This window comes from Engystomops pustulosus, chromosome 7 (genome assembly GCF_040894005.1).
Source record: "Engystomops pustulosus chromosome 7, aEngPut4.maternal, whole genome shotgun sequence".
In the NCBI taxonomy this organism is placed as follows: domain Eukaryota; kingdom Metazoa; phylum Chordata; class Amphibia; order Anura; family Leptodactylidae; genus Engystomops; species Engystomops pustulosus.
In genome coordinates, this window is record NC_092417.1 from 140,846,256 (window position 1) to 140,873,720 (window position 27,465).

At 46.4% G+C, this 27,465-nt stretch overlaps 9 non-coding genes across 9 annotated transcripts; all 9 read right to left on the reverse strand.

Moving 5' to 3' along the window:
• Positions 1 to 750: 750 nt before the first annotated feature.
• Positions 751 to 832, reverse strand: TRNAS-GCU (transfer RNA serine (anticodon GCU)). Its single transcript has one exon. It is a non-coding gene; the product is annotated as a tRNA-Ser (tRNA).
• A 1,151-nt stretch (positions 833 to 1,983) lies between these two features.
• On the reverse strand, positions 1,984 to 2,065 carry TRNAS-GCU (transfer RNA serine (anticodon GCU)). The gene has a single exon. It is a non-coding gene; the product is annotated as a tRNA-Ser (tRNA).
• Positions 2,066 to 3,216: 1,151 nt separating this feature from the next.
• Positions 3,217 to 3,298, reverse strand: TRNAS-GCU (transfer RNA serine (anticodon GCU)). Its single transcript has one exon. It is a non-coding gene; the product is annotated as a tRNA-Ser (tRNA).
• Positions 3,299 to 4,449: 1,151 nt separating this feature from the next.
• Positions 4,450 to 4,531, reverse strand: TRNAS-GCU (transfer RNA serine (anticodon GCU)). The gene has a single exon. It is a non-coding gene; the product is annotated as a tRNA-Ser (tRNA).
• A 1,151-nt stretch (positions 4,532 to 5,682) lies between these two features.
• On the reverse strand, positions 5,683 to 5,764 carry TRNAS-GCU (transfer RNA serine (anticodon GCU)). The gene has a single exon. It is a non-coding gene; the product is annotated as a tRNA-Ser (tRNA).
• Positions 5,765 to 6,915: 1,151 nt separating this feature from the next.
• Positions 6,916 to 6,997, reverse strand: TRNAS-GCU (transfer RNA serine (anticodon GCU)). Its single transcript has one exon. It is a non-coding gene; the product is annotated as a tRNA-Ser (tRNA).
• Positions 6,998 to 9,381: 2,384 nt separating this feature from the next.
• TRNAS-GCU (transfer RNA serine (anticodon GCU)) lies at positions 9,382 to 9,463 on the reverse strand. The gene has a single exon. It is a non-coding gene; the product is annotated as a tRNA-Ser (tRNA).
• Positions 9,464 to 11,847: 2,384 nt separating this feature from the next.
• Positions 11,848 to 11,929, reverse strand: TRNAS-GCU (transfer RNA serine (anticodon GCU)). Its single transcript has one exon. It is a non-coding gene; the product is annotated as a tRNA-Ser (tRNA).
• Positions 11,930 to 21,709: 9,780 nt separating this feature from the next.
• Positions 21,710 to 21,791, reverse strand: TRNAS-GCU (transfer RNA serine (anticodon GCU)). Its single transcript has one exon. It is a non-coding gene; the product is annotated as a tRNA-Ser (tRNA).
• Positions 21,792 to 27,465: the final 5,674 nt, after the last annotated feature.

Sequence of the window (27,465 nt, forward strand, 5' to 3'; positions counted from 1 at the left end):
GACTGAAAGCTTCATCCTTTTACAAGTTGCTGCCAAGTATGGAACAGAACTCCAGTACCGTGTGGGCCCTTAAAGAAAGCAGTGGAAAACGACTGCGGATAAAGGGACACACCTCAGTTGTCTACCTAGTATCTGCTCACCTTCCTTTTTCCAGCCCTGAAAAGAAAAACCATGAAGGTTTGAGCCACCCCATCAGGTCATGAAAGGTTGCAGGAATTGGAAACATCCGATAGCAGTGGCGTTTTTTTTAAGCTGCACAGCTGTGCCAGCTTTGCCATCACAAGGCGCTGTGGCTTAGTTGGTTAAAGCGCCTGTCTAGTAAACGGGAGATCCTGAGTTCGAATCTCGGCAGTGCCTTTCTTTCTTCTCTTTTGAGCTTCTGAAGCAAACCAAAAAAAAGTTATTCGCTCACGTCTGACATCTTACTTGTCTTTCACACAGTCCTAAGGTAGACCAGTCAGGGGATCTAGAATCAGTACCAGCTAAAGGCTGCAAAGGACAAAGAGGCCTTCATCTTCATGAGAAGGCCGAGGATGCCATCAAGCATGAAAAATAAAAAGAGTGGACTTAACCCGTTGATATGCCACGTAACTTGTATGCCACACAACAAATATGCGTCTTTCCTAGCTTTAATAAGAGCCGTCTTGAGAGGTCACAGTTAAAGTCCACCATGGAGGGGACAATCACTGCTTGTCCAGTAAAAAGAGGATTAGCAAACAAAGATTTCAGCTTGGACGAAGCAGAAGAAATCGACGAGGATGGGATTCGAACCCATGCATGCAGAGCACAATGGATTAGCAGTCCATCGCCTTAACCACTCGGCCACCTCGTCCTGGTGAGCGCCGTGGTTCCCTTTGACAAACTCCCAAACAAAGTGTGCCTAGTCGGTGCCTGCAGAGTTTTGCTGATCGGTCATGGGCTGAGTGGGTCATACCTCGCCTCCTACAGTAAGTAATGCCTCAAGAAGATGCATGGAAAACCCTTGAAAGGTGGACCTATGCTAAGGGATGCCAAACCATTTCCAGACATCCCTGGCATGTCTTCCATCCATCTATTCTGCCTTATGCATGGAAAGCAGAGCAGGTAACAATTCTTGCTCTGCTAAGAAGCGGCTCAATCACCTATGGAACCGCAAACCTCTAGCTCTCCACGAAGTTCCAGCTGCTATTGTCGTCTGCAAATTTGTCGGTGTGGATGCCTTTTTCAAAAAGTTTTTGCTTTTCTAATTGTCATGACTGAAAGCTTCATCCTTTTACAAGTTGCTGCCAAGTATGGAACAGAACTCCAGTACCGTGTGGGCCCTTAAAGAAAGCAGTGGAAAACGACTGCGGATAAAGGGACACACCTCAGTTGTCTACCTAGTATCTGCTCACCTTCCTTTTTCCAGCCCTGAAAAGAAAAACCATGAAGGTTTGAGCCACCCCATCAGGTCATGAAAGGTTGCAGGAATTGGAAACATCCGATAGCAGTGGCGTTTTTTTTAAGCTGCACAGCTGTGCCAGCTTTGCCATCACAAGGCGCTGTGGCTTAGTTGGTTAAAGCGCCTGTCTAGTAAACGGGAGATCCTGAGTTCGAATCTCGGCAGTGCCTTTCTTTCTTCTCTTTTGAGCTTCTGAAGCAAACCAAAAAAAAGTTATTCGCTCACGTCTGACATCTTACTTGTCTTTCACACAGTCCTAAGGTAGACCAGTCAGGGGATCTAGAATCAGTACCAGCTAAAGGCTGCAAAGGACAAAGAGGCCTTCATCTTCATGAGAAGGCCGAGGATGCCATCAAGCATGAAAAATAAAAAGAGTGGACTTAACCCGTTGATATGCCACGTAACTTGTATGCCACACAACAAATATGCGTCTTTCCTAGCTTTAATAAGAGCCGTCTTGAGAGGTCACAGTTAAAGTCCACCATGGAGGGGACAATCACTGCTTGTCCAGTAAAAAGAGGATTAGCAAACAAAGATTTCAGCTTGGACGAAGCAGAAGAAATCGACGAGGATGGGATTCGAACCCATGCATGCAGAGCACAATGGATTAGCAGTCCATCGCCTTAACCACTCGGCCACCTCGTCCTGGTGAGCGCCGTGGTTCCCTTTGACAAACTCCCAAACAAAGTGTGCCTAGTCGGTGCCTGCAGAGTTTTGCTGATCGGTCATGGGCTGAGTGGGTCATACCTCACCTCCTACAGTAAGTAATGCCTCAAGAAGATGCATGGAAAACCCTTGAAAGGTGGACCTATGCTAAGGGATGCCAAACCATTTCCAGACATCCCTGGCATGTCTTCCATCCATCTATTCTGCCTTATGCATGGAAAGCAGAGCAGGTAACAATTCTTGCTCTGCTAAGAAGCGGCTCAATCACCTATGGAACCGCAAACCTCTAGCTCTCCACGAAGTTCCAGCTGCTATTGTCGTCTGCAAATTTGTCGGTGTGGATGCCTTTTTCAAAAAGTTTTTGCTTTTCTAATTGTCATGACTGAAAGCTTCATCCTTTTACAAGTTGCTGCCAAGTATGGAACAGAACTCCAGTACCGTGTGGGCCCTTAAAGAAAGCAGTGGAAAACGACTGCGGATAAAGGGACACACCTCAGTTGTCTACCTAGTATCTGCTCACCTTCCTTTTTCAAGCCCTGAAAAGAAAAACCATGAAGGTTTGAGCCACCCCATCAGGTCATGAAAGGTTGCAGGAATTGGAAACATCCGATAGCAGTGGCGTTTTTTTTAAGCTGCACAGCTGTGCCAGCTTTGCCATCACAAGGCGCTGTGGCTTAGTTGGTTAAAGCGCCTGTCTAGTAAACAGGAGATCCTGAGTTCGAATCTCGGCAGTGCCTTTCTTTCTTCTCTTTTGAGCTTCTGAAGCAAACCAAAAAAAAGTTATTCGCTCACGTCTGACATCTTACTTGTCTTTCACACAGTCCTAAGGTAGACCAGTCAGGGGATCTAGAATCAGTACCAGCTAAAGGCTGCAAAGGACAAAGAGGCCTTCATCTTCATGAGAAGGCCGAGGATGCCATCAAGCATGAAAAATGAAAAGAGTGGACTTAACCCGTTGATATGCCACGTAACTTGTATGCCACACAACAAATATGCGTCTTTCCTAGCTTTAATAAGAGCCGTCTTGAGAGGTCACAGTTAAAGTCCACCATGGAGGGGACAATCACTGCTTGTCCAGTAAAAAGAGGATTAGCAAACAAAGATTTCAGCTTGGAGGAAGCAGAAGAAATCGACGAGGATGGGATTCGAACCCATGCATGCAGAGCACAATGGATTAGCAGTCCATCGCCTTAACCACTCGGCCACCTCGTCCTGGTGAGCGCCGTGGTTCCCTTTGACAAACTCCCAAACAAAGTGTGCCTAGTCGGTGCCTGCAGAGTTTTGCTGATCGGTCATGGGCTGAGTGGGTCATACCTCGCCTCCTACAGTAAGTAATGCCTCAAGAAGATGCATGGAAAACCCTTGAAAGGTGGACCTATGCTAAGGGATGCCAAACCATTTCCAGACATCCCTGGCATGTCTTCCATCCATCTATTCTGCCTTATGCATGGAAAGCAGAGCAGGTAACAATTCTTGCTCTGCTAAGAAGCGGCTCAATCACCTATGGAACCGCAAACCTCTAGCTCTCCACGAAGTTCCAGCTGCTATTGTCGTCTGCAAATTTGTCGGTGTGGATGCCTTTTTCAAAAAGTTTTTGCTTTTCTAATTGTCATGACTGAAAGCTTCATCCTTTTACAAGTTGCTGCCAAGTATGGAACAGAACTCCAGTACCGTGTGGGCCCTTAAAGAAAGCAGTGGAAAACGACTGCGGATAAAGGGACACACCTCAGTTGTCTACCTAGTATCTGCTCACCTTCCTTTTTCCAGCCCTGAAAAGAAAAACCATGAAGGTTTGAGCCACCCCATCAGGTCATGAAAGGTTGCAGGAATTGGAAACATCCGATAGCAGTGGCGTTTTTTTTAAGCTGCACAGCTGTGCCAGTTTTTCCATCACAAGGCGCTGTGGCTTAGTTGGTTAAAGCGCCTGTCTAGTAAACAGGAGATCCTGAGTTCGAATCTCGGCAGTGCCTTTCTTTCTTCTCTTTTGAGCTTCTGAAGCAAACCAAAAAAAAGTTATTCGCTCACGTCTGACATCTTACTTGTCTTTCACACAGTCCTAAGGTAGACCAGTCAGGGGATCTAGAATCAGTACCAGCTAAAGGCTGCAAAGGACAAAGAGGCCTTCATCTTCATGAGAAGGCCGAGGATGCCATCAAGCATGAAAAATAAAAAGAGTGGACTTAACCCGTTGATATGCCACGTAACTTGTATGCCACACAACAAATATGCGTCTTTCCTAGCTTTAATAAGAGCCGTCTTGAGAGGTCACAGTTAAAGTCCACCATGGAGGGGACAATCACTGCTTGTCCAGTAAAAAGAGGATTAGCAAACAAAGATTTCAGCTTGGACGAAGCAGAAGAAATCGACGAGGATGGGATTCGAACCCATGCATGCAGAGCACAATGGATTAGCAGTCCATCGCCTTAACCACTCGGCCACCTCGTCCTGGTGAGCGCCGTGGTTCCCTTTGACAAACTCCCAAACAAAGTGTGCCTAGTCGGTGCCTGCAGAGTTTTGCTGATCGGTCATGGGCTGAGTGGGTCATACCTCGCCTCCTACAGTAAGTAATGCCTCAAGAAGATGCATGGAAAACCCTTGAAAGGTGGACCTATGCTAAGGGATGCCAAACCATTTCCAGACATCCCTGGCATGTCTTCCATCCATCTATTCTGCCTTATGCATGGAAAGCAGAGCAGGTAACAATTCTTGCTCTGCTAAGAAGCGGCTCAATCACCTATGGAACCGCAAACCTCTAGCTCTCCACGAAGTTCCAGCTGCTATTGTCGTCTGCAAATTTGTCGGTGTGGATGCCTTTTTCAAAAAGTTTTTGCTTTTCTAATTGTCATGACTGAAAGCTTCATCCTTTTACAAGTTGCTGCCAAGTATGGAACAGAACTCCAGTACCGTGTGGGCCCTTAAAGAAAGCAGTGGAAAACGACTGCGGATAAAGGGACACACCTCAGTTGTCTACCTAGTATCTGCTCACCTTCCTTTTTCCAGCCCTGAAAAGAAAAACCATGAAGGTTTGAGCCACCCCATCAGGTCATGAAAGGTTGCAGGAATTGGAAACATCCGATAGCAGTGGCGTTTTTTTTAAGCTGCACAGCTGTGCCAGCTTTGCCATCACAAGGCGCTGTGGCTTAGTTGGTTAAAGCGCCTGTCTAGTAAACGGGAGATCCTGAGTTCGAATCTCGGCAGTGCCTTTCTTTCTTCTCTTTTGAGCTTCTGAAGCAAACCAAAAAAAAGTTATTCGCTCACGTCTGACATCTTACTTGTCTTTCACACAGTCCTAAGGTAGACCAGTCAGGGGATCTAGAATCAGTACCAGCTAAAGGCTGCAAAGGACAAAGAGGCCTTCATCTTCATGAGAAGGCCGAGGATGCCATCAAGCATGAAAAATAAAAAGAGTGGACTTAACCCGTTGATATGCCACGTAACTTGTATGCCACACAACAAATATGCGTCTTTCCTAGCTTTAATAAGAGCCGTCTTGAGAGGTCACAGTTAAAGTCCACCATGGAGGGGACAATCACTGCTTGTCCAGTAAAAAGAGGATTAGCAAACAAAGATTTCAGCTTGGACGAAGCAGAAGAAATCGACGAGGATGGGATTCGAACCCATGCATGCAGAGCACAATGGATTAGCAGTCCATCGCCTTAACCACTCGGCCACCTCGTCCTGGTGAGCGCCGTGGTTCCCTTTGACAAACTCCCAAACAAAGTGTGCCTAGTCGGTGCCTGCAGAGTTTTGCTGATCGGTCATGGGCTGAGTGGGTCATACCTCGCCTCCTACAGTAAGTAATGCCTCAAGAAGATGCATGGAAAACCCTTGAAAGGTGGACCTATGCTAAGGGATGCCAAACCATTTCCAGACATCCCTGGCATGTCTTCCATCCATCTATTCTGCCTTATGCATGGAAAGCAGAGCAGGTAACAATTCTTGCTCTGCTAAGAAGCGGCTCAATCACCTATGGAACCGCAAACCTCTAGCTCTCCACGAAGTTCCAGCTGCTATTGTCGTCTGCAAATTTGTCGGTGTGGATGCCTTTTTCAAAAAGTTTTTGCTTTTCTAATTGTCATGACTGAAAGCTTCATCCTTTTACAAGTTGCTGCCAAGTATGGAACAGAACTCCAGTACCGTGTGGGCCCTTAAAGAAAGCAGTGGAAAACGACTGCGGATAAAGGGACACACCTCAGTTGTCTACCTAGTATCTGCTCACCTTCCTTTTTCAAGCCCTGAAAAGAAAAACCATGAAGGTTTGAGCCACCCCATCAGGTCATGAAAGGTTGCAGGAATTGGAAACATCCGATAGCAGTGGCGTTTTTTTTAAGCTGCACAGCTGTGCCAGCTTTGCCATCACAAGGCGCTGTGGCTTAGTTGGTTAAAGCGCCTGTCTAGTAAACAGGAGATCCTGAGTTCGAATCTCGGCAGTGCCTTTCTTTCTTCTCTTTTGAGCTTCTGAAGCAAACCAAAAAAAAGTTATTCGCTCACGTCTGACATCTTACTTGTCTTTCACACAGTCCTAAGGTAGACCAGTCAGGGGATCTAGAATCAGTACCAGCTAAAGGCTGCAAAGGACAAAGAGGCCTTCATCTTCATGAGAAGGCCGAGGATGCCATCAAGCATGAAAAATGAAAAGAGTGGACTTAACCCGTTGATATGCCACGTAACTTGTATGCCACACAACAAATATGCGTCTTTCCTAGCTTTAATAAGAGCCGTCTTGAGAGGTCACAGTTAAAGTCCACCATGGAGGGGACAATCACTGCTTGTCCAGTAAAAAGAGGATTAGCAAACAAAGATTTCAGCTTGGACGAAGCAGAAGAAATCGACGAGGATGGGATTCGAACCCATGCATGCAGAGCACAATGGATTAGCAGTCCATCGCCTTAACCACTCGGCCACCTCGTCCTGGTGAGCGCCGTGGTTCCCTTTGACAAACTCCCAAACAAAGTGTGCCTAGTCGGTGCCTGCAGAGTTTTGCTGATCGGTCATGGGCTGAGTGGGTCATACCTCGCCTCCTACAGTAAGTAATGCCTCAAGAAGATGCATGGAAAACCCTTGAAAGGTGGACCTATGCTAAGGGATGCCAAACCATTTCCAGACATCCCTGGCATGTCTTCCATCCATCTATTCTGCCTTATGCATGGAAAGCAGAGCAGGTAACAATTCTTGCTCTGCTAAGAAGCGGCTCAATCACCTATGGAACCGCAAACCTCTAGCTCTCCACGAAGTTCCAGCTGCTATTGTCGTCTGCAAATTTGTCGGTGTGGATGCCTTTTTCAAAAAGTTTTTGCTTTTCTAATTGTCATGACTGAAAGCTTCATCCTTTTACAAGTTGCTGCCAAGTATGGAACAGAACTCCAGTACCGTGTGGGCCCTTAAAGAAAGCAGTGGAAAACGACTGCGGATAAAGGGACACACCTCAGTTGTCTACCTAGTATCTGCTCACCTTCCTTTTTCCAGCCCTGAAAAGAAAAACCATGAAGGTTTGAGCCACCCCATCAGGTCATGAAAGGTTGCAGGAATTGGAAACATCCGATAGCAGTGGCGTTTTTTTTAAGCTGCACAGCTGTGCCAGCTTTGCCATCACAAGGCGCTGTGGCTTAGTTGGTTAAAGCGCCTGTCTAGTAAACAGGAGATCCTGAGTTTGAATCTCGGCAGTGCCTTTCTTTCTTCTCTTTTGAGCTTCTGAAGCAAACCAAAAAAAAGTTATTCGCTCACGTCTGACATCTTACTTGTCTTTCACACAGTCCTAAGGTAGACCAGTCAGGGGATCTAGAATCAGTACCAGCTAAAGGCTGCAAAGGACAAAGAGGCCTTCATCTTCATGAGAAGGCCGAGGATGCCATCAAGCATGAAAAATAAAAAGAGTGGACTTAACCCGTTGATATGCCACGTAACTTGTATGCCACACAACAAATATGCGTCTTTCCTAGCTTTAATAAGAGCCGTCTTGAGAGGTCACCGTTAAAGTCCACCATGGAGGGGACAATCACTGCTTGTCCAGTAAAAAGAGGATTAGCAAACAAAGATTTCAGCTTGGACGAAGCAGAAGAAATCGACAAGGATGGGATTCGAACCCATGCATGCAGAGCACAATGGATTAGCAGTCCATCGCCATAACCACTCGGCCACCTCGTCCTGGTGAGCGCCGTGGTTCCCTTTGACAAACTCCCAAACAAAGTGTGCCTAGTCGGTGCCTGCAGAGTTTTGCTGATCGGTCATGGGCTGAGTGGGTCATACCTCGCCTCCTACAGTAAGTAATGCCTCAAGAAGATGCATGGAAAACCCTTGAAAGGTGGACCTATGCTAAGGGATGCCAAACCATTTCCAGACATCCCTGGCATGTCTTCCATCCATCTATTCTGCCTTATGCATGGAAAGCAGAGCAGGTAACAATTCTTGCTCTGCTAAGAAGCGGCTCAATCACCTATGGAACCGCAAACCTCTAGCTCTCCACGAAGTTCCAGCTGCTATTGTCGTCTGCAAATTTGTCGGTGTGGATGCCTTTTTCAAAAAGTTTTTGCTTTTCTAATTGTCATGACTGAAAGCTTCATCCTTTTACAAGTTGCTGCCAAGTATGGAACAGAACTCCAGTACCGTGTGGGCCCTTAAAGAAAGCAGTGGAAAACGACTGCGGATAAAGGGACACACCTCAGTTGTCTACCTAGTATCTGCTCACCTTCCTTTTTCCAGCCCTGAAAAGAAAAACCATAAAGGTTTGAGCCACCCCATCAGGTCATGAAAGGTTGCAGGAATTGGAAACATCCGATAGCAGTGGCGTTTTTTTTAAGCTGCACAGCTGTGCCAGCTTTGCCATCACAAGGCGCTGTGGCTTAGTTGGTTAAAGCGCCTGTCTAGTAAACAGGAGATCCTGAGTTCGAATCTCGGCAGTGCCTTTCTTTCTTCTCTTTTGAGCTTCTGAAGCAAACCAAAAAAAAGTTATTCGCTCACGTCTGACATCTTACTTGTCTTTCACACAGTCCTAAGGTAGACCAGTCAGGGGATCTAGAATCAGTACCAGCTAAAGGCTGCAAAGGACAAAGAGGCCTTCATCTTCATGAGAAGGCCGAGGATGCCATCAAGCATGAAAAATGAAAAGAGTGGACTTAACCCGTTGATATGCCACGTAACTTGTATGCCACACAACAAATATGCGTCTTTCCTAGCTTTAATAAGAGCCGTCTTGAGAGGTCACAGTTAAAGTCCACCATGGAGGGGACAATCACTGCTTGTCCAGTAAAAAGAGGATTAGCAAACAAAAATTTCAGCTTGGACGAAGCAGAAGAAATCGACGAGGATGGGATTCGAACCCATGCATGCAGAGCACAATGGATTAGCAGTCCATCGCCTTAACCACTCGGCCACCTCGTCCTGGTGAGCGCCGTGGTTCCCTTTGACAAACTCCCAAACAAAGTGTGCCTAGTCGGTGCCTGCAGAGTTTTGCTGATCGGTCATGGGCTGAGTGGGTCATACCTCGCCTCCTACAGTAAGTAATGCCTCAAGAAGATGCATGGAAAACCCTTGAAAGGTGGACCTATGCTAAGGGATGCCAAACCATTTCCAGACATCCCTGGCATGTCTTCCATCCATCTATTCTGCCTTATGCATGGAAAGCAGAGCAGGTAACAATTCTTGCTCTGCTAAGAAGCGGCTCAATCACCTATGGAACCGCAAACCTCTAGCTCTCCACGAAGTTCCAGCTGCTATTGTCGTCTGCAAATTTGTCGGTGTAGATGCCTTTTTCAAAAAGTTTTTGCTTTTCTAATTGTCATGACTGAAAGCTTCATCCTTTTACAAGTTGCTGCCAAGTATGGAACAGAACTCCAGTACCGTGTGGGCCCTTAAAGAAAGCAGTGGAAAACGACTGCGGATAAAGGGACACACCTCAGTTGTCTACCTAGTATCTGCTCACCTTCCTTTTTCCAGCCCTGAAAAGAAAAACCATGAAGGTTTGAGCCACCCCATCAGGTCATGAAAGGTTGCAGGAATTGGAAACATCCGATAGCAGTGGCGTTTTTTTTAAGCTGCACAGCTGTGCCAGCTTTGCCATCACAAGGCGCTGTGGCTTAGTTGGTTAAAGCGCCTGTCTAGTAAACAGGAGATCCTGAGTTCGAATCTCGGCAGTGCCTTTCTTTCTTCTCTTTTGAGCTTCTGAAGCAAACCAAAAAAAAGTTATTCGCTCACGTCTGACATCTTACTTGTCTTTCACACAGTCCTAAGGTAGACCAGTCAGGGGATCTAGAATCAGTACCAGCTAAAGGCTGCAAAGGACAAAGAGGCCTTCATCTTCATGAGAAGGCCGAGGATGCCATCAAGCATGAAAAATAAAAAGAGTGGACTTAACCCGTTGATATGCCACGTAACTTGTATGCCACACAACAAATATGCGTCTTTCCTAGCTTTAATAAGAGCCGTCTTGAGAGGTCACAGTTAAAGTCCACCATGGAGGGGACAATCACTGCTTGTCCAGTAAAAAGAGGATTAGCAAACAAAGATTTCAGCTTGGACGAAGCAGAAGAAATCGACAAGGATGGGATTCGAACCCATGCATGCAGAGCACAATGGATTAGCAGTCCATCGCCTTAACCACTCGGCCACCTCGTCCTGGTGAGCGCCGTGGTTCCCTTTGACAAACTCCCAAACAAAGTGTGCCTAGTCGGTGCCTGCAGAGTTTTGCTGATCGGTCATGGGCTGAGTGGGTCATACCTCGCCTCCTACAGTAAGTAATGCCTCAAGAAGATGCATGGAAAACCCTTGAAAGGTGGACCTATGCTAAGGGATGCCAAACCATTTCCAGACATCCCTGGCATGTCTTCCATCCATCTATTCTGCCTTATGCATGGAAAGCAGAGCAGGTAACAATTCTTGCTCTGCTAAGAAGCGGCTCAATCACCTATGGAACCGCAAACCTCTAGCTCTCCACGAAGTTCCAGCTGCTATTGTCGTCTGCAAATTTGTCGGTGTGGATGCCTTTTTCAAAAAGTTTTTGCTTTTCTAATTGTCATGACTGAAAGCTTCATCCTTTTACAAGTTGCTGCCAAGTATGGAACAGAACTCCAGTACCGTGTGGGCCCTTAAAGAAAGCAGTGGAAAACGACTGCGGATAAAGGGACACACCTCAGTTGTCTACCTAGTATCTGCTCACCTTCCTTTTTCCAGCCCTGAAAAGAAAAACCATGAAGGTTTGAGCCACCCCATCAGGTCATGAAAGGTTGCAGGAATTGGAAACATCAGATAGCAGTGGCGTTTATTTTAAGCTGCACAGCTTTGCCAGCTTTGCCATCACAAGGCGCTGTGGCTTAGTTGGTTAAAGCGCCTGTCTAGTAAACAGGAGATCCTGAGTTCGAATCTCGGCAGTGCCTTTCTTTCTTCTCTTTTGAGCTTCTGAAGCAAACCAAAAAAAAGTTATTCGCTCACGTCTGACATCTTACTTGTCTTTCACACAGTCCTAAGGTAGACCAGTCAGGGGATCTAGAATCAGTACCAGCTAAAGGCTGCAAAGGACAAAGAGGCCTTCATCTTCATGAGAAGGCCGAGGATGCCATCAAGCATGAAAAATAAAAAGAGTGGACTTAACCCGTTGATATGCCACGTAACTTGTATGCCACACAACAAATATGCGTCTTTCCTAGCTTTAATAAAAGCCGTCTTGAGAGGTCACAGTTAAAGTCCACCATGGAGGGGAAAATCACTGCTTGTCTAGTAAAAAGAGGATTAGCAAACAAAGATTTCAGCTTGGACGAAGCAGAAGAAATCGACGAGGATGGGATTCGAACCCATGCATGCAGAGCACAATGGATTAGCAGTCCATCGCCTTAACCACTCGGCCACCTCGTCCTGGTGAGCGCCGTGGTTCCCTTTGACAAACTCCCAAACAAAGTGTGCCTAGTCGGTGCCTGCAGAGTTTTGCTGATCGGTCATGGGCTGAGTGGGTCATACCTCGCCTCCTACAGTAAGTAATGCCTCAAGAAGATGCATGGAAAACCCTTGAAAGGTGGACCTATGCTAAGGGATGCCAAACCATTTCCAGACATCCCTGGCATGTCTTCCATCCATCTATTCTGCCTTATGCATGGAAAGCAGAGCAGGTAACAATTCTTGCTCTGCTAAGAAGCGGCTCAATCACCTATGGAACCGCAAACCTCTAGCTCTCCACGAAGTTCCAGCTGCTATTGTCGTCTGCAAATTTGTCGGTGTAGATGCCTTTTTCAAAAAGTTTTTGCTTTTCTAATTGTCATGACTGAAAGCTTCATCCTTTTACAAGTTGCTGCCAAGTATGGAACAGAACTCCAGTACCGTGTGGGCCCTTAAAGAAAGCAGTGGAAAACGACTGCGGATAAAGGGACACACCTCAGTTGTCTACCTAGTATCTGCTCACCTTCCTTTTTCCAGCCCTGAAAAGAAAAACCATGAAGGTTTGAGCCACCCCATCAGGTCATGAAAGGTTGCAGGAATTGGAAACATCCGATAGCAGTGGCGTTTTTTTTAAGCTGCACAGCTGTGCCAGCTTTGCCATCACAAGGCGCTGTGGCTTAGTTGGTTAAAGCGCCTGTCTAGTAAACAGGAGATCCTGAGTTCGAATCTCGGCAGTGCCTTTCTTTCTTCTCTTTTGAGCTTCTGAAGCAAACCAAAAAAAAGTTATTCGCTCACGTCTGACATCTTACTTGTCTTTCACACAGTCCTAAGGTAGACCAGTCAGGGGATCTAGAATCAGTACCAGCTAAAGGCTGCAAAGGACAAAGAGGCCTTCATCTTCATGAGAAGGCCGAGGATGCCATCAAGCATGAAAAATAAAAAGAGTGGACTTAACCCGTTGATATGCCACGTAACTTGTATGCCACACAACAAATATGCGTCTTTCCTAGCTTTAATAAGAGCCGTCTTGAGAGGTCACAGTTAAAGTCCACCATGGAGGGGACAATCACTGCTTGTCCAGTAAAAAGAGGATTAGCAAACAAAGATTTCAGCTTGGACGAAGCAGAAGAAATCGACAAGGATGGGATTCGAACCCATGCATGCAGAGCACAATGGATTAGCAGTCCATCGCCTTAACCACTCGGCCACCTCGTCCTGGTGAGCGCCGTGGTTCCCTTTGACAAACTCCCAAACAAAGTGTGCCTAGTCGGTGCCTGCAGAGTTTTGCTGATCGGTCATGGGCTGAGTGGGTCATACCTCGCCTCCTACAGTAAGTAATGCCTCAAGAAGATGCATGGAAAACCCTTGAAAGGTGGACCTATGCTAAGGGATGCCAAACCATTTCCAGACATCCCTGGCATGTCTTCCATCCATCTATTCTGCCTTATGCATGGAAAGCAGAGCAGGTAACAATTCTTGCTCTGCTAAGAAGCGGCTCAATCACCTATGGAACCGCAAACCTCTAGCTCTCCACGAAGTTCCAGCTGCTATTGTCGTCTGCAAATTTGTCGGTGTGGATGCCTTTTTCAAAAAGTTTTTGCTTTTCTAATTGTCATGACTGAAAGCTTCATCCTTTTACAAGTTGCTGCCAAGTATGGAACAGAACTCCAGTACCGTGTGGGCCCTTAAAGAAAGCAGTGGAAAACGACTGCGGATAAAGGGACACACCTCAGTTGTCTACCTAGTATCTGCTCACCTTCCTTTTTCCAGCCCTGAAAAGAAAAACCATGAAGGTTTGAGCCACCCCATCAGGTCATGAAAGGTTGCAGGAATTGGAAACATCAGATAGCAGTGGCGTTTATTTTAAGCTGCACAGCTGTGCCAGCTTTGCCATCACAAGGCGCTGTGGCTTAGTTGGTTAAAGCGCCTGTCTAGTAAACAGGAGATCCTGAGTTCGAATCTCGGCAGTGCCTTTCTTTCTTCTCTTTTGAGCTTCTGAAGCAAACCAAAAAAAAGTTATTCGCTCACGTCTGACATCTTACTTGTCTTTCACACAGTCCTAAGGTAGACCAGTCAGGGGATCTAGAATCAGTACCAGCTAAAGGCTGCAAAGGACAAAGAGGCCTTCATCTTCATGAGAAGGCCGAGGATGCCATCAAGCATGAAAAATAAAAAGAGTGGACTTAACCCGTTGATATGCCACGTAACTTGTATGCCACACAACAAATATGCGTCTTTCCTAGCTTTAATAAAAGCCGTCTTGAGAGGTCACAGTTAAAGTCCACCATGGAGGGGAAAATCACTGCTTGTCTAGTAAAAAGAGGATTAGCAAACAAAGATTTCAGCTTGGACGAAGCAGAAGAAATCGACGAGGATGCGATTCGAACCCATGCATGCAGAGCACAATGGATTAGCAGTCCATCGCCTTAACCACTCGGCCACCTCGTCCTGGTGAGCGCCGTGGTTCCCTTTGACAAACTCCCATCAAAGTGTGCCTAGTCGGTGCCTGCAGAGTTTTGCTGATCGGTCATGGGCTGAGTGGGTCATACCTCGCCTCCTACAGTAAGTAATGCCTCAAGAAGATGCATGGAAAACCCTTGAAAGGTGGACCTATGCTAAGGGATGCCAAACCATTTCCAGACATCCCTGGCATGTCTTCCATCCATCTATTCTGCCTTATGCATGGAAAGCAGAGCAGGTAACAATTCTTGCTCTGCTAAGAAGCGGCTCAATCACCTATGGAACCGCAAACCTCTAGCTCTCCACGAAGTTCCAGCTGCTATTGTCGTCTGCAAATTTGTCGGTGTGGATGCCTTTTTCAAAAAGTTTTTGCTTTTCTAATTGTCATGACTGAAAGCTTCATCCTTTTACAAGTTGCTGCCAAGTATGGAACAGAACTCCAGTACCGTGTGGGCCCTTAAAGAAAGCAGTGGAAAACGACTGCGGATAAAGGGACACACCTCAGTTGTCTACCTAGTATCTGCTCACCTTCCTTTTTCCAGCCCTGAAAAGAAAAACCATGAAGGTTTGAGCCACCCCATCAGGTCATGAAAGGTTGCAGGAATTGGAAACATCCGATAGCAGTGGCGTTTTTTTTAAGCTGCACAGCTGTGCCAGTTTTTCCATCACAAGGCGCTGTGGCTTAGTTGGTTAAAGCGCCTGTCTAGTAAACAGGAGATCCTGAGTTCGAATCTCGGCAGTGCCTTTCTTTCTTCTCTTTTGAGCTTCTGAAGCAAACCAAAAAAAAGTTATTCGCTCACGTCTGACATCTTACTTGTCTTTCACACAGTCCTAAGGTAGACCAGTCAGGGGATCTAGAATCAGTACCAGCTAAAGGCTGCAAAGGACAAAGAGGCCTTCATCTTCATGAGAAGGCCGAGGATGCCATCAAGCATGAAAAATAAAAAGAGTGGACTTAACCCGTTGATATGCCACGTAACTTGTATGCCACACAACAAATATGCGTCTTTCCTAGCTTTAATAAGAGCCGTCTTGAGAGGTCACAGTTAAAGTCCACCATGGAGGGGACAATCACTGCTTGTCCAGTAAAAAGAGGATTAGCAAACAAAGATTTCAGCTTGGACGAAGCAGAAGAAATCAACGAGGATGGGATTCGAACCCATGCATGCAGAGCATAATGGATTAGCTGTCCATCGCCTTAACCACTCGGCCACCTCGTCCTGGTGAGCGCCGTGGTTCCCTTTGACAAACTCCCAAACAAAGTGTGCCTAGTCGGTGCCTGCAGAGTTTTGCTGATCGGTCATGGGCTGAGTGGGTCATACCTCGCCTCCTACAGTAAGTAATGCCTCAAGAAGATGCATGGAAAACCCTTGAAAGGTGGACCTATGCTAAGGGATGCCAAACCATTTCCAGACATCCCTGGCATGTCTTCCATCCATCTATTCTGCCTTATGCATGGAAAGCAGAGCAGGTAACAATTCTTGCTCTGCTAAGAAGCGGCTCAATCACCTATGGAACCGCAAACCTCTAGCTCTCCACGAAGTTCCAGCTGCTATTGTCGTCTGCAAATTTGTCGGTGTGGATGCCTTTTTCAAAAAGTTTTTGCTTTTCTAATTGTCATGACTGAAAGCTTCATCCTTTTACAAGTTGCTGCCAAGTATGGAACAGAACTCCAGTACCGTGTGGGCCCTTAAAGAAAGCAGTGGAAAACGACTGCGGATAAAGGGACACACCTCAGTTGTCTACCTAGTATCTGCTCACCTTCCTTTTTCCAGCCCTGAAAAGAAAAACCATGAAGGTTTGAGCCACCCCATCAGGTCATGAAAGGTTGCAGGAATTGGAAACATCAGATAGCAGTGGCGTTTATTTTAAGCTGCACAGCTGTGCCAGCTTTGCCATCACAAGGCGCTGTGGCTTAGTTGGTTAAAGCGCCTGTCTAGTAAACAGGAGATCCTGAGTTCGAATCTCGGCAGTGCCTTTCTTTCTTCTCTTTTGAGCTTCTGAAGCAAACCAAAAAAAAGTTATTCGCTCACGTCTGACATCTTACTTGTCTTTCACACAGTCCTAAGGTAGACCAGTCAGGGGATCTAGAATCAGTACCAGCTAAAGGCTGCAAAGGACAAAGAGGCCTTCATCTTCATGAGAAGGCCGAGGATGCCATCAAGCATGAAAAATAAAAAGAGTGGACTTAACCCGTTGATATGCCACGTAACTTGTATGCCACACAACAAATATGCGTCTTTCCTAGCTTTAATAAAAGCCGTCTTGAGAGGTCACAGTTAAAGTCCACCATGGAGGGGAAAATCACTGCTTGTCTAGTAAAAAGAGGATTAGCAAACAAAGATTTCAGCTTGGACGAAGCAGAAGAAATCGACGAGGATGCGATTCGAACCCATGCATGCAGAGCACAATGGATTAGCAGTCCATCGCCTTAACCACTCGGCCACCTCGTCCTGGTGAGCGCCGTGGTTCCCTTTGACAAACTCCCATCAAAGTGTGCCTAGTCGGTGCCTGCAGAGTTTTGCTGATCGGTCATGGGCTGAGTGGGTCATACCTCGCCTCCTACAGTAAGTAATGCCTCAAGAAGATGCATGGAAAACCCTTGAAAGGTGGACCTATGCTAAGGGATGCCAAACCATTTCCAGACATCCCTGGCATGTCTTCCATCCATCTATTCTGCCTTATGCATGGAAAGCAGAGCAGGTAACAATTCTTGCTCTGCTAAGAAGCGGCTCAATCACCTATGGAACCGCAAACCTCTAGCTCTCCACGAAGTTCCAGCTGCTATTGTCGTCTGCAAATTTGTCGGTGTGGATGCCTTTTTCAAAAAGTTTTTGCTTTTCTAATTGTCATGACTGAAAGCTTCATCCTTTTACAAGTTGCTGCCAAGTATGGAACAGAACTCCAGTACCGTGTGGGCCCTTAAAGAAAGCAGTGGAAAACGACTGCGGATAAAGGGACACACCTCAGTTGTCTACCTAGTATCTGCTCACCTTCCTTTTTCCAGCCCTGAAAAGAAAAACCATGAAGGTTTGAGCCACCCCATCAGGTCATGAAAGGTTGCAGGAATTGGAAACATCCGATAGCAGTGGCGTTTTTTTTAAGCTGCACAGCTGTGCCAGTTTTTCCATCACAAGGCGCTGTGGCTTAGTTGGTTAAAGCGCCTGTCTAGTAAACAGGAGATCCTGAGTTCGAATCTCGGCAGTGCCTTTCTTTCTTCTCTTTTGAGCTTCTGAAGCAAACCAAAAAAAAGTTATTCGCTCACGTCTGACATCTTACTTGTCTTTCACACAGTCCTAAGGTAGACCAGTCAGGGGATCTAGAATCAGTACCAGCTAAAGGCTGCAAAGGACAAAGAGGCCTTCATCTTCATGAGAAGGCCGAGGATGCCATCAAGCATGAAAAATAAAAAGAGTGGACTTAACCCGTTGATATGCCACGTAACTTGTATGCCACACAACAAATATGCGTCTTTCCTAGCTTTAATAAGAGCCGTCTTGAGAGGTCACAGTTAAAGTCCACCATGGAGGGGACAATCACTGCTTGTCCAGTAAAAAGAGGATTAGCAAACAAAGATTTCAGCTTGGACGAAGCAGAAGAAATCAACGAGGATGGGATTCGAACCCATGCATGCAGAGCATAATGGATTAGCTGTCCATCGCCTTAACCACTCGGCCACCTCGTCCTGGTGAGCGCCGTGGTTCCCTTTGACAAACTCCCAAACAAAGTGTGCCTAGTCGGTGCCTGCAGAGTTTTGCTGATCGGTCATGGGCTGAGTGGGTCATACCTCGCCTCCTACAGTAAGTAATGCCTCAAGAAGATGCATGGAAAACCCTTGAAAGGTGGACCTATGCTAAGGGATGCCAAACCATTTCCAGACATCCCTGGCATGTCTTCCATCCATCTATTCTGCCTTATGCATGGAAAGCAGAGCAGGTAACAATTCTTGCTCTGCTAAGAAGCGGCTCAATCACCTATGGAACCGCAAACCTCTAGCTCTCCACGAAGTTCCAGCTGCTATTGTCGTCTGCAAATTTGTCGGTGTGGATGCCTTTTTCAAAAAGTTTTTGCTTTTCTAATTGTCATGACTGAAAGCTTCATCCTTTTACAAGTTGCTGCCAAGTATGGAACAGAACTCCAGTACCGTGTGGGCCCTTAAAGAAAGCAGTGGAAAACGACTGCGGATAAAGGGACACACCTCAGTTGTCTACCTAGTATCTGCTCACCTTCCTTTTTCCAGCCCTGAAAAGAAAAACCATGAAGGTTTGAGCCACCCCATCAGGTCATGAAAGGTTGCAGGAATTGGAAACATCCGATAGCAGTGGCGTTTTTTTTAAGCTGCACAGCTGTGCCAGCTTTGCCATTACAAGGCGCTGTGGCTTAGTTGGTTAAAGCGCCTGTCTAGTAAACAGGAGATCCTGAGTTCGAATCTCGGCAGTGCCTATCTTTCTTCTCTTTTGAGCTTCTGAAGCAAACCAAAAAAAAGTTATTCGCTCACGTCTGACATCTTACTTGTCTTTCACACAGTCCTAAGGTAGACCAGTCACGGGATCTAGAATCAGTACCAGCTAAAGGCTGCAAAGGACAAAGAGGCCTTCATCTTCATGAGAAGGCCGAGGATGCCATCAAGCATGAAAAATAAAAAGAGTGGACTTAACCCGTTGATATGCCACGTAACTTGTATGCCACACAACAAATATGCGTCTCTCCTAGCTTTAATAAGAGCCGTCTTGAGAGGTCACAGTTAAAGTCCACCATGGAGGGGACAATCACTGCTTGTCCAGTAAAAAGAGGATTAGCAAACAAAGATTTCAGCTTGGACGAAGCAGAAGAAATCGACGAGGATGGGATTCGAACCCATGCATGCAGAGCACAATGGATTAGCTGTCCATCGCCTTAACCACTCGGCCACCTCGTCCTGGTGAGCGCCGTGGTTCCCTTTGACAAACTCCCAAACAAAGTGTGCCTAGTCGGTGCCTGCAGAGTTTTGCTGATCGGTCATGGGCTGAGTGGGTCATACCTCGCCTCCTACAGTAAGTAATGCCTCAAGAAGATGCATGGAAAACCCTTGAAAGGTGGACCTATGCTAAGGGATGCCAAACCATTTCCAGACATCCCTGGCATGTCTTCCATCCATCTATTCTGCCTTATGCAGGGAAAGCAGAGCAGGTAACAATTCTTGCTCTGCTAAGAAGCGGCTCAATCACCTATGGAACCGCAAACCTCTAGCTCTCCACGAAGTTCCAGCTGCTATTGTCGTCTGCAAATTTGTCGGTGTGGATGCCTTTTTCAAAAAGTTTTTGCTTTTCTAATTGTCATGACTGAAAGCTTCATCCTTTTACAAGTTGCTGCCAAGTATGGAACAGAACTCCAGTACCGTGTGGGCCCTTAAAGAAAGCAGTGGAAAACGACTGCGGATAAAGGGACACACCTCAGTTGTCTACCTAGTATCTGCTCACCTTCCTTTTTCCAGCCCTGAAAAGAAAAACCATGAAGGTTTGAGCCACCCCATCAGGTCATGAAAGGTTGCAGGAATTGGAAACATCCGATAGCAGTGGCGTTTTTTTTAAGCTGCACAGCTGTGCCAGCTTTGCCATCACAAGGCGCTGTGGCTTAGTTGGTTAAAGCGCCTGTCTAGTAAACAGGAGATCCTGAGTTCGAATCTCGGCAGTGCCTTTCTTTCTTCTCTTTTGAGCTTCTGAAGCAAACCAAAAAAAAGTTATTCGCTCACGTCTGACATCTTACTTGTCTTTCACACAGTCCTAAGGTAGACCAGTCAGGGGATCTAGAATCAGTACCAGCTAAAGGCTGCAAAGGACAAAGAGGCCTTCATCTTCATGAGAAGGCCGAGGATGCCATCAAGCATGAAAAATAAAAAGAGTGGACTTAACCCGTTGATATGCCACGTAACTTGTATGCCACACAACAAATATGCGTCTTTCCTAGCTTTAATAAGAGCCGTCTTGAGAGGTCACAGTTAAAGTCCACCATGGAGGGGACAATCACTGCTTGTCCAGTAAAAAGAGGATTAGCAAACAAAGATTTCAGCTTGGACGAAGCAGAAGAAATCGACGAGGATGGGATTCGAACCCATGCATGCAGAGCACAATGGATTAGCTGTCCATCGCCTTAACCACTCGGCCACCTCGTCCTGGTGAGCGCTGTGGTTCCCTTTGACAAACTCCCAAACAAAGTGTGCCTAGTCGGTGCCTGCAGAGTTTTGCTGATCGGTCATGGGCTGAGTGGGTCATACCTCGCCTCCTACAGTAAGTAATGCCTCAAGAAGATGCATGGAAAACCCTTGAAAGGTGGACCTATGCTAAGGGATGCCAAACCATTTCCAGACATCCCTGGCATGTCTTCCATCCATCTATTCTGCCTTATGCATGGAAAGCAGAGCAGGTAACAATTCTTGCTCTGCTAAGAAGCGGCTCAATCACCTATGGAACCGCAAACCTCTAGCTCTCCACGAAGTTCCAGCTGCTATTGTCGTCTGCAAATTTGTCGGTGTGGATGCCTTTTTCAAAAAGTTTTTGCTTTTCTAATTGTCATGACTGAAAGCTTCATCCTTTTACAAGTTGCTGCCAAGTATGGAACAGAACTCCAGTACCGTGTGGGCCCTTAAAGAAAGCAGTGGAAAACGACTGCGGATAAAGGGACACACCTCAGTTGTCTACCTAGTATCTGCTCACCTTCCTTTTTCCAGCCCTGAAAAGAAAAACCATGAAGGTTTGAGCCACCCCATCAGGTCATGAAAGGTTGCAGGAATTGGAAACATCCGATAGCAGTGGCGTTTTTTTTAAGCTGCACAGCTGTGCCAGCTTTGCCATCACAAGGCGCTGTGGCTTAGTTGGTTAAAGCGCCTGTCTAGTAAACAGGAGATCCTGAGTTCGAATCTCGGCAGTGCCTTTCTTTCTTCTCTTTTGAGCTTCTGAAGCAAACCAAAAAAAAGTTATTCGCTCACGTCTGACATCTTACTTGTCTTTCACACAGTCCTAAGGTAGACCAGTCAGGGGATCTAGAATCAGTACCAGCTAAAGGCTGCAAAGGACAAAGAGGCCTTCATCTTCATGAGAAGGCCGAGGATGCCATCAAGCATGAAAAATAAAAAGAGTGGACTTAACCCGTTGATATGCCACGTAACTTGTATGCCACACAACAAATATGCGTCTTTCCTAGCTTTAATAAGAGCCGTCTTGAGAGGTCACAGTTAAAGTCCACCATGGAGGGGACAATCACTGCTTGTCCAGTAAAAAGAGGATTAGCAAACAAAGATTTCAGCTTGGACGAAGCAGAAGAAATCGACGAGGATGGGATTCGAACCCATGCATGCAGAGCACAATGGATTAGCAGTCCATCGCCTTAACCACTCGGCCACCTCGTCCTGGTGAGCGCCGTGGTTCCCTTTGACAAACTCCCAAACAAAGTGTGCCTAGTCGGTGCCTGCAGAGTTTTGCTGATCGGTCATGGGCTGAGTGGGTCATACCTCGCCTCCTACAGTAAGTAATGCCTCAAGAAGATGCATGGAAAACCCTTGAAAGGTGGACCTATGCTAAGGGATGCCAAACCATTTCCAGACATCCCTGGCATGTCTTCCATCCATCTATTCTGCCTTATGCATGGAAAGCAGAGCAGGTAACAATTCTTGCTCTGCTAAGAAGCGGCTCAATCACCTATGGAACCGCAAACCTCTAGCTCTCCACGAAGTTCCAGCTGCTATTGTCGTCTGCAAATTTGTCGGTGTGGATGCCTTTTTCAAAAAGTTTTTGCTTTTCTAATTGTCATGACTGAAAGCTTCATCCTTTTACAAGTTGCTGCCAAGTATGGAACAGAACTCCAGTACCGTGTGGGCCCTTAAAGAAAGCAGTGGAAAACGACTGCGGATAAAGGGACACACCTCAGTTGTCTACCTAGTATCTGCTCACCTTCCTTTTTCCAGCCCTGAAAAGAAAAACCATGAAGGTTTGAGCCACCCCATCAGGTCATGAAAGGTTGCAGGAATTGGAAACATCCGATAGCAGTGGCGTTTTTTTTAAGCTGCACAGCTGTGCCAGCTTTGCCATCACAAGGCGCTGTGGCTTAGTTGGTTAAAGCGCCTGTCTAGTAAACAGGAGATCCTAAATTCGAATCTCAGCAGTGCCTTTCTTTCTTCTTTTTTGAGCTTCTGAAGCAAACCAAAAAAAAGTTATTCGCTCACGTCTGACATCTTACTTGTCTTTCACACAGTCCTAAGGTAGACCAGTCAGGGAATCTAGAATCAGTACCAGCTAAAGGCTGCAAAGGACAAAGAGGCCTTCATCTTCATGAGAAGGCCGAGGATGCCATCAAGCATGAAAAATAAAAAGAGTGGACTTAACCCGTTGATATGCCACGTAACTTGTATGCCACACAACAAATATGCGTCTTTCCTAGCTTTAATAAGAGCCGTCTTGAGAGGTCACAGTTAAAGTCCACCATGGAGGGGACAATCACTGCTTGTCCAGTAAAAAGAGGATTAGCAAACAAAGATTTCAGCTTGGACGAAGCAGAAGAAATCGACGAGGATGGGATTCGAACCCATGCATGCAGAGCACAATGGATTAGCTGTCCATCGCCTTAACCACTCGGCCACCTCGTCCTGGTGAGCGCCGTGGTTCCCTTTGACAAACTCCCAAACAAAGTGTGCCTAGTCGGTGCCTGCAGAGTTTTGCTGATCGGTCATGGGCTGAGTGGGTCATACCTCGCCTCCTACAGTAAGTAATGCCTCAAGAAGATGCATGGAAAACCTTTGAAAGGTGGACCTATGCTAAGGGATGCCAAACCATTTCCAGACATCCCTGGCATGTCTTCCATCCATCTATTCTGCCTTATGCATGGAAAGCAGAGCAGGTAACAATTCTTGCTCTGCTAAGAAGCGGCTCAATCACCTATGGAACCGCAAACCTCTAGCTCTCCACGAAGTTCCAGCTGCTATTGTCGTCTGCAAATTTGTCGGTGTGGATGCCTTTTTCAAAAAGTTTTTGCTTTTCTAATTGTCATGACTGAAAGCTTCATCCTTTTACAAGTTGCTGCCAAGTATGGAACAGAACTCCAGTACCGTGTGGGCCCTTAAAGAAAGCAGTGGAAAACGACTGCGGATAAAGGGACACACCTCAGTTGTCTACCTAGTATCTGCTCACCTTCCTTTTTCCAGCCCTGAAAAGAAAAACCATGAAGGTTTGAGCCACCCCATCAGGTCATGAAAGGTTGCAGGAATTGGAAACATCCGATAGCAGTGGCGTTTTTTTTAAGCTGCACAGCTGTGCCAGCTTTGCAATCACAAGGCGCTGTGGCTTAGTTGGTTAAAGCGCCTGTCTAGTAAACAGGAGATCCTGAGTTCGAATCTCGGCAGTGCCTTTCTTTCTTCTCTTTTGAGCTTCTGAAGCAAACCAAAAAAAAGTTATTCGCTCACGTCTGACATCTTACTTGTCTTTCACACAGTCCTAAGGTAGACCAGTCAGGGGATCTAGAATCAGTACCAGCTAAAGGCTGCAAAGGACAAAGAGGCCTTCATCTTCATGAGAAGGCCGAGGATGCCATCAAGCATGAAAAATAAAAAGAGTGGACTTAACCCGTTGATATGCCACGTAACTTGTATGCCACACAACAAATATGCGTCTTTCCTAGCTTTAATAAGAGCCGTCTTGAGAGGTCACAGTTAAAGTCCACCATGGAGGGGACAATCAGTGCTTGTCCAGTAAAAAGAGGATTAGCAAACAAAGATTTCAGCTTGGACGAAGCAGAAGAAATCGACGAGGATGGGATTCGAACCCATGCATGCAGAGCACAATGGATTAGGCGATGGACAATCACTGCTTGTCCAGTAAAAAGAGGATTAGAAAACAAAGATTTCAGCTTGGACGAAGCAGAAGAAATCGACGAGGATGGGATTCGAACCCATGCATGCAGAGCACAATGGATTAGGCGATGGACAATCACTGCTTGTCCAGTAAAAAGAGGATTAGCAAACAAAGATTTCAGCTTGGACGAAGCAGAAGAAATCGACGAGGATGGGATTCGAACCCATGCATGCAGAGCACAATGGATTAGTCCATCGCCTTAACCACTCGGCCACCTCGTCCTGGTGAGCGCTGTGGTTCCCTTTGACAAACTCCCAAACAAAGTGTGCCTAGTCGGTGCCTGCAGAGTTTTGCTGATCGGTCATGGGCTGAGTGGGTCATACCTCGCCTCCTACAGTAAGTAATGCCTCAAGAAGATGCATGGAAAACCCTTGAAAGGTGGACCTATGCTAAGGGATGCCAAACCATTTCCAGACATCCCTGGCATGTCTTCCATCCATCTATTCTGCCTTATGCATGGAAAGCAGAGCAGGTAACAATTCTTGCTCTGCTAAGAAGCGGCTCAATCACCTATGGAACCGCAAACCTCTAGCTCTCCACGAAGTTCCAGCTGCTATTGTCGTCTGCAAATTTGTCGGTGTGGATGCCTTTTTCAAAAAGTTTTTGCTTTTCTAATTGTCATGACTGAAAGCTTCATCCTTTTACAAGTTGCTGCCAAGTATGGAACAGAACTCCAGTACCGTGTGGGCCCTTAAAGAAAGCAGTGGAAAACGACTGCGGATAAAGGGACACACCTCAGTTGTCTACCTAGTATCTGCTCACCTTCCTTTTTCCAGCCCTGAAAAGAAAAACCATGAAGGTTTGAGCCACCCCATCAGGTCATGAAAGGTTGCAGGAATTGGAAACATCCGATAGCAGTGGCGTTTTTTTTAAGCTGCACAGCTGTGCCACCTTTGCCATCACAAGGCGCTGTGGCTTGGTTGGTTAAAGCGCCTGTCTAGTAAACAGGAGATCCTGAGTTCGAATCTCAGCAGTGCCTTTCTTTCTTCTTTTTTGAGCTTCTGAAGCAAACCAAAAAAAAGTTATTCGCTCACGTCTGACATCTTACTTGTCTTTCACACAGTCCTAAGGTAGACCAGTCAGGGGATCTAGAATCAGTACCAGCTAAAGGCTGCAAAGGACAAAGAGGCCTTCATCTTCATGAGAAGGCCGAGGATGCCATCAAGCATGAAAAATAAAAAGAGTGGACTTAACCCGTTGATATGCCACGTAACTTGTATGCCACACAACAAATATGCGTCTTTCCTAGCTTTAATAAGAGCCGTCTTGAGAGGTCACAGTTAAAGTCCACCATGGAGGGGACAATCACTGCTTGTCCAGTAAAAAGAGGATTAGCAAACAAAGATTTCAGCTTGGACGAAGCAGAAGAAATCAACGAGGATGGGATTCGAACCCATGCATGCAGAGCATAATGGATTAGCTGTCCATCGCCTTAACCACTCGGCCACCTCGTCCTGGTGAGCGCCGTGGTTCCCTTTGACAAACTCCCAAACAAAGTGTGCCTAGTCGGTGCCTGCAGAGTTTTGCTGATCGGTCATGGGCTGAGTGGGTCATACCTCGCCTCCTACAGTAAGTAATGCCTCAAGAAGATGCATGGAAAACCCTTGAAAGGTGGACCTATGCTAAGGGATGCCAAACCATTTCCAGACATCCCTGGCATGTCTTCCATCCATCTATTCTGCCTTATGCATGGAAAGCAGAGCAGGTAACAATTCTTGCTCTGCTAAGAAGCGGCTCAATCACCTATGGAACCGCAAACCTCTAGCTCTCCACGAAGTTCCAGCTGCTATTGTCGTCTGCAAATTTGTCGGTGTGGATGCCTTTTTCAAAAAGTTTTTGCTTTTCTAATTGTCATGACTGAAAGCTTCATCCTTTTACAAGTTGCTGCCAAGTATGGAACAGAACTCCAGTACCGTGTGGGCCCTTAAAGAAAGCAGTGGAAAACGACTGCGGATAAAGGGACACACCTCAGTTGTCTACCTAGTATCTGCTCACCTTCCTTTTTCCAGCCCTGAAAAGAAAAACCATGAAGGTTTGAGCCACCCCATCAGGTCATGAAAGGTTGCAGGAATTGGAAACATCCGATAGCAGTGGCGTTTTTTTTAAGCTGCACAGCTGTGCCAGCTTTGCCATTACAAGGCGCTGTGGCTTAGTTGGTTAAAGCGCCTGTCTAGTAAACAGGAGATCCTGAGTTCGAATCTCGGCAGTGCCTTTCTTTCTTCTCTTTTGAGCTTCTGAAGCAAACCAAAAAAAAGTTATTCGCTCACGTCTGACATCTTACTTGTCTTTCACACAGTCCTAAGGTAGACCAGTCACGGGATCTAGAATCAGTACCAGCTAAAGGCTGCAAAGGACAAAGAGGCCTTCATCTTCATGAGAAGGCCGAGGATGCCATCAAGCATGAAAAATAAAAAGAGTGGACTTAACCCGTTGATATGCCACGTAACTTGTATGCCACACAACAAATATGCGTCTCTCCTAGCTTTAATAAGAGCCGTCTTGAGAGGTCACAGTTAAAGTCCACCATGGAGGGGACAATCACTGCTTGTCCAGTAAAAAGAGGATTAGCAAACAAAGATTTCAGCTTGGACGAAGCAGAAGAAATCGACGAGGATGGGATTCGAACCCATGCATGCAGAGCACAATGGATTAGCTGTCCATCGCCTTAACCACTCGGCCACCTCGTCCTGGTGAGCGCCGTGGTTCCCTTTGACAAACTCCCAAACAAAGTGTGCCTAGTCGGTGCCTGCAGAGTTTTGCTGATCGGTCATGGGCTGAGTGGGTCATACCTCGCCTCCTACAGTAAGTAATGCCTCAAGAAGATGCATGGAAAACCCTTGAAAGGTGGACCTATGCTAAGGGATGCCAAACCATTTCCAGACATCCCTGGCATGTCTTCCATCCATCTATTCTGCCTTATGCAGGGAAAGCAGAGCAGGTAACAATTCTTGCTCTGCTAAGAAGCGGCTCAATCACCTATGGAACCGCAAACCTCTAGCTCTCCACGAAGTTCCAGCTGCTATTGTCGTCTGCAAATTTGTCGGTGTGGATGCCTTTTTCAAAAAGTTTTTGCTTTTCTAATTGTCATGACTGAAAGCTTCATCCTTTTACAAGTTGCTGCCAAGTATGGAACAGAACTCCAGTACCGTGTGGGCCCTTAAAGAAAGCAGTGGAAAACGA